Source organism: Ursus arctos, unplaced genomic scaffold, assembly GCF_023065955.2.
Source record: "Ursus arctos isolate Adak ecotype North America unplaced genomic scaffold, UrsArc2.0 scaffold_4, whole genome shotgun sequence".
NCBI lineage: Eukaryota > Metazoa > Chordata > Mammalia > Carnivora > Ursidae > Ursus > Ursus arctos.
Genome location: NW_026623056.1, coordinates 5,973,587 through 5,981,178, shown reverse-complemented (window position 1 = coordinate 5,981,178; position 7,592 = coordinate 5,973,587).

Genomic DNA, 7,592 nt, shown 5'->3' with positions numbered 1-7,592 from the left:
GTCAGTTTGAAAGTTCTATTCTGACTACCCCCTGCGAGTTCTTTGGCCCAAGCAGCCCCTTCAATAGGAGAGAAAAGTCTCCAATCTAAAGAGTAGGCCTTCTTTTAGACAATCCCTTTCTAGGTATCTGCTGACCTCTCCCGCCACCTCTGCTCGCATTGGTCTGGAATGTTTACCTCGCTACCATTGTAACAAATCCCCACGTTTGAAATTTCTCGGCATTCCCCTACAAATCCCACGTCAAGGTGTATCACCCGTACCTTACTGACTTTTGATGAACTGTGTTCCAGCTTGTCTTTAATTCTCTGTAAACCTCGACTATCACCTGACCGAAGCCTTGAGCCTCAGCGCTCTGAACCACAGTGGCTCTCCTCCACGAAATCATGTGCTTGAGAACTGATAAGCCCCTTGTCGAGAAGAGGAGGAGGAATCCAACAAGCATTTGTGTTGTGTCCTGCATCTCCCACAAAGATAAAGTTGTTCTCTCCAAATTACGGCCTCCAAAGGCATCCTAAACCCTTTCGGCTTAAGTGTTTTAGGATATCCAGAGAGAGCTCAGCAAACACCACATGGCGGGGAACCACAACCACAGCGTCTGCTCTGAAGCAATTTAACTCATGGCGTCTGAGCAAAGAGCTGGTCTTCCCAGACTCCATTTCTCTCAGAAGTCCATGGAATTTCTTCCCCCCGCCTTCACTGAGGCTGGCACGAGACCGCCCTACGCGCGCAGCTTTTGCGTTTTACAGCCTGACCCGAGACGAGGAGAAGAGCCGCCTCTGATACCTTCGGATTTGGTCCGGGGGTTGGTGCCCGAAGTCGACCTTTACCTGCAGCTGGTCAACGGCTTTAAGATCCGGGATCTCTTCTTCTCGTTCTCAGTTGCCTGGAGAGCCATAAATGGCAGTCTGGTAACTGCCTCACAAACAGCGCCCATCGGTAAGTCCGTAAAGCAGACGCCATGTGCGCTCACAACACGCGAGGAAACACACCTTGCGCCCTTCTGTCCCCGGCGCGGTGCGAGGCCGGCGTGCGGAGCCCGTGCGTGCGAGGCCGGCGTGGGGAGCCCGTGCGTGCGAGGCCGGCGTGGGGAGCCCGTGCGTGCGAGGCCCGCGTGAGGAGCCCGTGCGTGCGGAGCCCGTGCGTGCGAGGCCGGCGTGGGGAGCCCGTGCGTGTGGAGCCCGTGCGTGCGAGGCCCGCGTGAGGAGCCCGTGCGTGTGGAGGCCGTGCGTGCGAGGCCGGCGTGGGGAGCCCGTGCGTGCGAGGCCGGCGTGGGGAGCCCGTGCGTGCGAGGGCGGCGTGGGGAGCCCGTGCGTGCGAGGCCCGCGTGGGGAGCCCGTGCGTGCGAGGCCGGCGTGAGGAGCCCGTGCGTGCGGAGCCCGTGCGTGCGAGGGCGGCGTGGGGAGCCCGTGCGTGCGAGGCCGGCCTGCGGAGCGAGGCTGCGCAGCGCACACGTGATCGACGTTTCCAAAGCTCCGCTGAAAGATTTACTTAGTATTGAACTGGCACCCGCAAGTCAGCTGAGAGGGCTCTGATCATCAGGTTTTTTCTATAGTTTGAACGATTTGGAATTAGGAAGATTGGATTATTAGGTCAGAAATGAGGGCAATTGCAATGCACAGACCAGCTTCTTAGGATGGTTGTACTTAGGGCACAGGAGTCAAAAATCACAATTTCTTTCTTTGCCTTTTACATTTTTTCTCATCTTGTCTAAAAACTCCCATTCCACACTCTACTTTTTCCTGGAGGATTATGTCTAAGTTGAAATTATTTTAATTTCACTCCCTTCAGAGTTATCTGTCAGGGTTGGGTTTTTTCCCCCCCCTAGAATGTTAAGTCCTCCTGGCAAAGCCTCACAATCTGTTTTCCTTGAACCTACAAGAACCTTGTTAACTGTGTGATACGGAGTAAACCAAACATTTGTGTAGTGTCTGTCTGCCTGGGAGATAAAGCTGTTCTTGCAATTAAAGTTCTGGAAGACATCAATAACTCCCTTTCGTTTCAGGCATTTGAGGAGAGTTGCCTAAAAATAAATAAATACATAAATACATAAATAAATAAATAAATAAATAAATAAATAAATAAATAAATAAATAAAAATAAGACAGTCTTACAGAGTCTTTGGATGTATGGAGAATGTCACTGTATTGCAGTAAGATACTGAGTATACTTTTGGGCAAATAAAGAGTTGGTTCAGAAAGGAACATGTTAGTAATACAATAAAAATTCCTCAAAATTATTTACTTTTGACCAGGCATTTAAAATGAAAAGGACTGCTTGATCCTGCTTGATTGAACGCCACAATGTCTTCATTTTTCCATTTTAGTTTCATGTGTTAAATTTTCCTAAAAGAATAAAAACTGCTAATTCCAATCAATTACTAGTTTAAGAGAAACATCCATTTATCATAAAGTTCTTAGGTTTTACCAGAGGTGGGTGGAAATGACCAGGCCTAGTTGTGGATTTTAACAGACTACTTTACCAAACATTATAATCCAAATGGCTAAAATTCAATTTTAAAGGCTTCTATACTTCCCTGAGTTTTGTTCAGAACTTGTATCCAGGGTTATGCCAGTTTGTAAACTGTCCTCGAAACCACAAGGACCCACAAATCCCCTCTGAGGATTGAAATGCTTTGCTCAAGGAGCAAAGGATATATTTTGTGAAAAACTCTTCTATTAAAGAACACAGTTATTATAACAGCATGATTTATAAAAAGTCACTTGTTTATTGTTTGGCGAATGCTAGTCTTCTGTTATTCTAGGAATGAGTTTCAGTTTCATTTTCTAGATTCGGATCCCCCTATATATAACGGGTGGTGGTGGTCAAAGACTCCCTCTGTGTGGATGTTTGGGGGTGGGGAGGTTGGAGGGAATAAGACACACTCAAGTCTAAGTGCAACTTGTGAGATAGTCAAACCTGGGAAAGCCTACTGCTCCCGTAATTTAAATGCCCAGCAAGCTGACTTGGCTGTTATTTCTAAGTGTTACAGAACATGAATCTGAACGACGTGACTTCTCTAGCAACTCAACTCACATTTTGGGTAATTTCCTACGGGAAGCCCTTAATTAAAGGCATTGCCTTCCTTCCCTTTCCCCTTCTCTCCTGTTCTTCCTTGATGTCCACTGGCCAGAATCAGGGAAGATACTTCAATGTATGCAGCTGGTTTCTGGTGAGCTATAGCTTGCTCTTGGATTTGAAATTAGATCTTCAAACTGATGCTATCAGCATTTTACCAAAGTACTTCAGTGATGTGTAATAACTTAATGCAAACAATAAATGGCCAAAAAAAATGGATCACAATCAGAGCTTAGACTTAGTTTCTGCACGAAGTAAGTTGAAGGGTCCCCAGAGGTATTTTCTTCTAACAGCATCAGAGCCATATTAGGAATGGGCCAGAACATCATGCTAGTTGTTGCAAGGGTTCAGCGTCAGGCTTGTTTAGAGCAGCATGAACTAAGTGGCTTTTAAAACTCCTTTGTTGATAGGATTCTGTGGTTCTGAGACCCAGAGCCTTGGAATTCCGCAGAAGCAGCCGCAAGAATTTCTTGAGTCTTTTGTAGTGCCCCAGGACAGTTGAAAGTGACCAGTACTCCAATTCCCAAGCAGACCAGGGCTAAAGAGGGAAAGAATTGAAAGGGGGGGTGGGGAGGCAGGGAGGAGAAGGGAGGAAAGATGAGTACAGTGGAAATTTGTTTAATGTTTAAGGGCCAAAAAGTATGGCACGCTTACCTCTGAGCACTTTCTCCCCTTATATTTCATGTGTATATATGTGCCTGCCTGTGAGAGAAAGAGGGAGGGAGAGAGAGAGAGGAAGAGAGAGAGAGAGAGAGAGGAGAGAAGAGAATTGGTACAGTGGGCTTATAGTCTGACCTTCATTTCATTTACTTCACACAGTCATCCTTAAATTCATTCTCCACAACCTGCTCCCCCGCCCCGCCCCCCCCCCCCCATACACTAAAATCCAGTGCTTATCCCGCTTGTCCTCAGAAGCCTTCCCTGACCACCCCAGCCCAGGACACTTTGCCCTGTTGGTCTCTCACTTACTATTTGCACTAGCCATTTGGCCCGTATCAATGACAGCCTGGTGGTGCCACTTATCTCGCCCCATGTGTATGTCTTATCTGTCCAATTAGATTCAGAGCTCTTAAGAGCAAGGGCGACTATCTTTTGTTTTTTTTAATTTAATTTTATTTTATTTTCAACCGTATCACACATAGGAGTTTAGCACAGTACTTTACACACAGTAGTAGGTGGTCAATCAGTACTTGTTAATTGATTAAAAATTTGGAAAAGGAACATGTTTTGCAAGCCCACCTTGCTGGCCCAAAGAATATGGAGATTTAATAATCTTCATGCCCAGACATTTTTCTCTATGGAGGAAACCTTGAACGCCTTCAAGGTTTAAGTTTGTGTGATTTCAGGTTGAGGATAATTCCACTTCTGCTCTGGTCGTAATGCCTTACATTTAATTGGTAAAAGAGCCACCCTAGTTGTAGTACCCATTTCAAGTTCTATATTTTAACAGAAGAGAGGTTTTGAGGACATCTGTGTCGTACCCGTTATAGGGAAAGAAGGAATCAGTGGCTGGAGTAGCATTATTTGTGCTTTCATATCCCCCTTCAATATATCAAAGTTTGCTTCTTCAAATTTCTCTTGGGAGCACCATTCCTCATAGTAGCCAAATATCTACTAAGGATTCATTTTCCTTTTTGCTATATTTTTGCCCAGATCATACCGGTCAGCTTAGACTAGAAGTCAGGGAAGTATTTTTTTGTATCCTGGATGGATTGAAAATAGAGTTTGTCACGACAAGCAGTAATTATGGAGTACTTCGTATTTGTGAAGTGCTTACCAATCTTTTACCAGTCTGCCTTTGAAACAGTATTGTTGATGTAGGCTACTTATCTTCTGAATTTCCAGATGGAGAAAGGGCAGAGAGGTTAAGTGGCTTGCCTGAAATTTAATAGTATGTTACTAGCAGTGCTCCAGTATTAATGCTCCACAATTCCCGAGAGAAGAATGTTGTCCATGTTTCCTTTCTAATTGTGAAGGAAAAATAATCCCAGAGCTACCCATTATCTGCTGATTTGTAGGGTGGTAGAAGTCTTCTGTTTGTGGTTTTTATTTGTGAAGAATCAGAGGGATACTTCAGCAAAATAATACTGATCGAAGAAGTTTTGAGTAACATAGTGCATGAAGAAAATAATTTTGTGTATAGAAGGGCATATAAAGCTACAATAAGAGTTGTTCACCACAGTAGCTAGATAATCGAACCTCAATGTAAAAGCTAACAACAAAGTTGTCCTTTCCTAAACAGTTTTAGGCTCTATGCTTTCTGTTTTATTTGGGTTGATTTGTATGCGTTGGGAGAATTGGAGGATGGGGTCAGACTTCCGGTGTGGTGCGGAGGGTATTGGCGAGGTGACTGGGTCTCACTGAATCTCAGTTTCTAGAGGCCAACCCCAGGGCCCCATCCCATTGACTTATCACTCCTGAATTCAGTAAATGACCTGCAGTGACCTGGAGCCTTATTTTTTTTCATCTCCAGATCTGTCCAGGTGATTCATAGACGCTTCTCTGCACGCGACCAAAGAAATCCATCTTGGGATGCTATTTTGCTCTGAGTAGGCCCCTTGGGCTGTGACTGGTTTCCCTCTTGGGAAAAGGACTGCAACTGGAGAGGTGCAACTGTTAGTAAAATTGATTTTTATCCAAGTTAAATCCTATCTCCGCTCAGATATGCCTGGTTTTCTGCTCACTTGCTTGGGGAGCAAGATTATATTCCTCTAACTTAAACAGCATGGATGAAGCATTATACTGAGTCCCTGTCAATATTTAAATTCTTGGCCCACAAGCCTGATAATGTGAAAGAATTCCACCCTTTTTCAAGTCCGCTAGCCAAGAATCACCTTAACTGGGTTTAAGGGAGTCCCCTCCTTGGCGGGTCTCTGGAAAAGCTGGATGGAGGAGAGGTAACTCTTCTCCTTCCTCTGCTTTTCCCTGTATCAAGGAATGTTTTAAAAGGAAGAGGAGTTTGCATACTTAGTAAAGTCTTCACAGCTCAGATAGTCTTGGCCTCATCTTTGAAACTACTCATCAAGTGGGTGTTGGGAACCCTGAATGTTTTTGGAGAAAAAAAGAGGATCAAATCAAGCAAAGCACAAAGTCATTCAAAAGTTACTTCTAGGGAAGAGATAAGTATTCTTATTTGAAGAGTTCAGTCTCCTTCGTTCTCTGAGGAAAGACTTTTTGGCTACCTTAGTTAAATAGGTTCACAGTAATTCTTAGGATTTGTGTGGAAGAAAAAGTAAAAGTTGTCTTTAGCCCTCCTGATGGCTACATTTATCTTCTGTCCGCATAAAGCCCCGTCTTTAGAAATTTGGCCTTCCATCCCTATTACTATATCAATTAAAGTCTAAGAAACTTTATAATCTTAAAATTGACTTATTTTTTGTAACTATAATTATCCCCCCCCCATACCATTAAGGGCCTATTCAATAAGAGAGGACTCTCCTTTCCCTGGAGATTTAGAGTCCTATGAAAAAGTCACTTTGAAAGTGACACCCTAAAGCAATGTCACTGTGATAATCCAAGGAGACTGTAACCAAAGAACACATTTCTTTTTCATTTCACTGCTGGCATGTTTATTACCTATTTATTTCACTCCGTCTATCTCTGGAAAAAGCTTGACATTAAGGATGTTTTTCTTTTTTTCAAAGTGTGTCGTTGGGTTGTGAGGAAGAAACCTGAGAACATATCGTGGGGCATTTGGCTATGTGTACACTAATAAAAACTAGCATTTCGCCTCTTTGTAACAGTTTTTTTTTTAACTTCCTTTTGTGAAGGGCCCCTACGATGAGGATTGGTTGGGCTTCTGCATTAATAGCAGAAAATAATAGTAGTTGACATTTATTAGGTGAAGACTATACGAGAGGCAGTGAGACCACCGCTTTACATGTCCTATTCTGCACAACAACCCCATGATAATACTAAGACAGAGCCCGTGATAATACTAAGGTAGTATTATCCTGAGTGAGCAGAGGAATGAGACTGAGCTTTGGATGGTTAAGGGAATTGCATAGGGTTGCACTGCTCATGGGAAATAGAACTGGAATCAGAACTTGGACAGTTTTATCCAAAGCCAGGCCTTGGCCCTTCCACAGCTGCATCAAGCTGCTCCTTGTAGCTCATCATTTGGGAGGTAAGAGAACATCTTCCCATAGCTAAGAGGCTGTGGTCCACTCTTTGCTGAGCACTGCCTCTATGTAGACTGCTAGAACTCATAAACTCAAGAAAAAAATATTTTCACAAAATACTGTGCAAGAGAATGGAACTTAATTTATAATAAAGAATATATATTTGCTGGTGGGCCAAAAGGACCAAGAAAGAAGGACAGAGGGTCTTTATTTTGGTGGACAAAAATTATTGTTATCTCCTCAAAGCCTTGAAATTGCTGGCTCTGGAGGAAGTACCAGCCCACCAATCTCTAGGACTAGTGATAAGGAGGCATGACTGTTTCTCCCTACTCCTGATCAATAAAATGATTTCAGGAAACCATGAGGAGTTTTCAACAGAGCCTGCCACTTTATAGT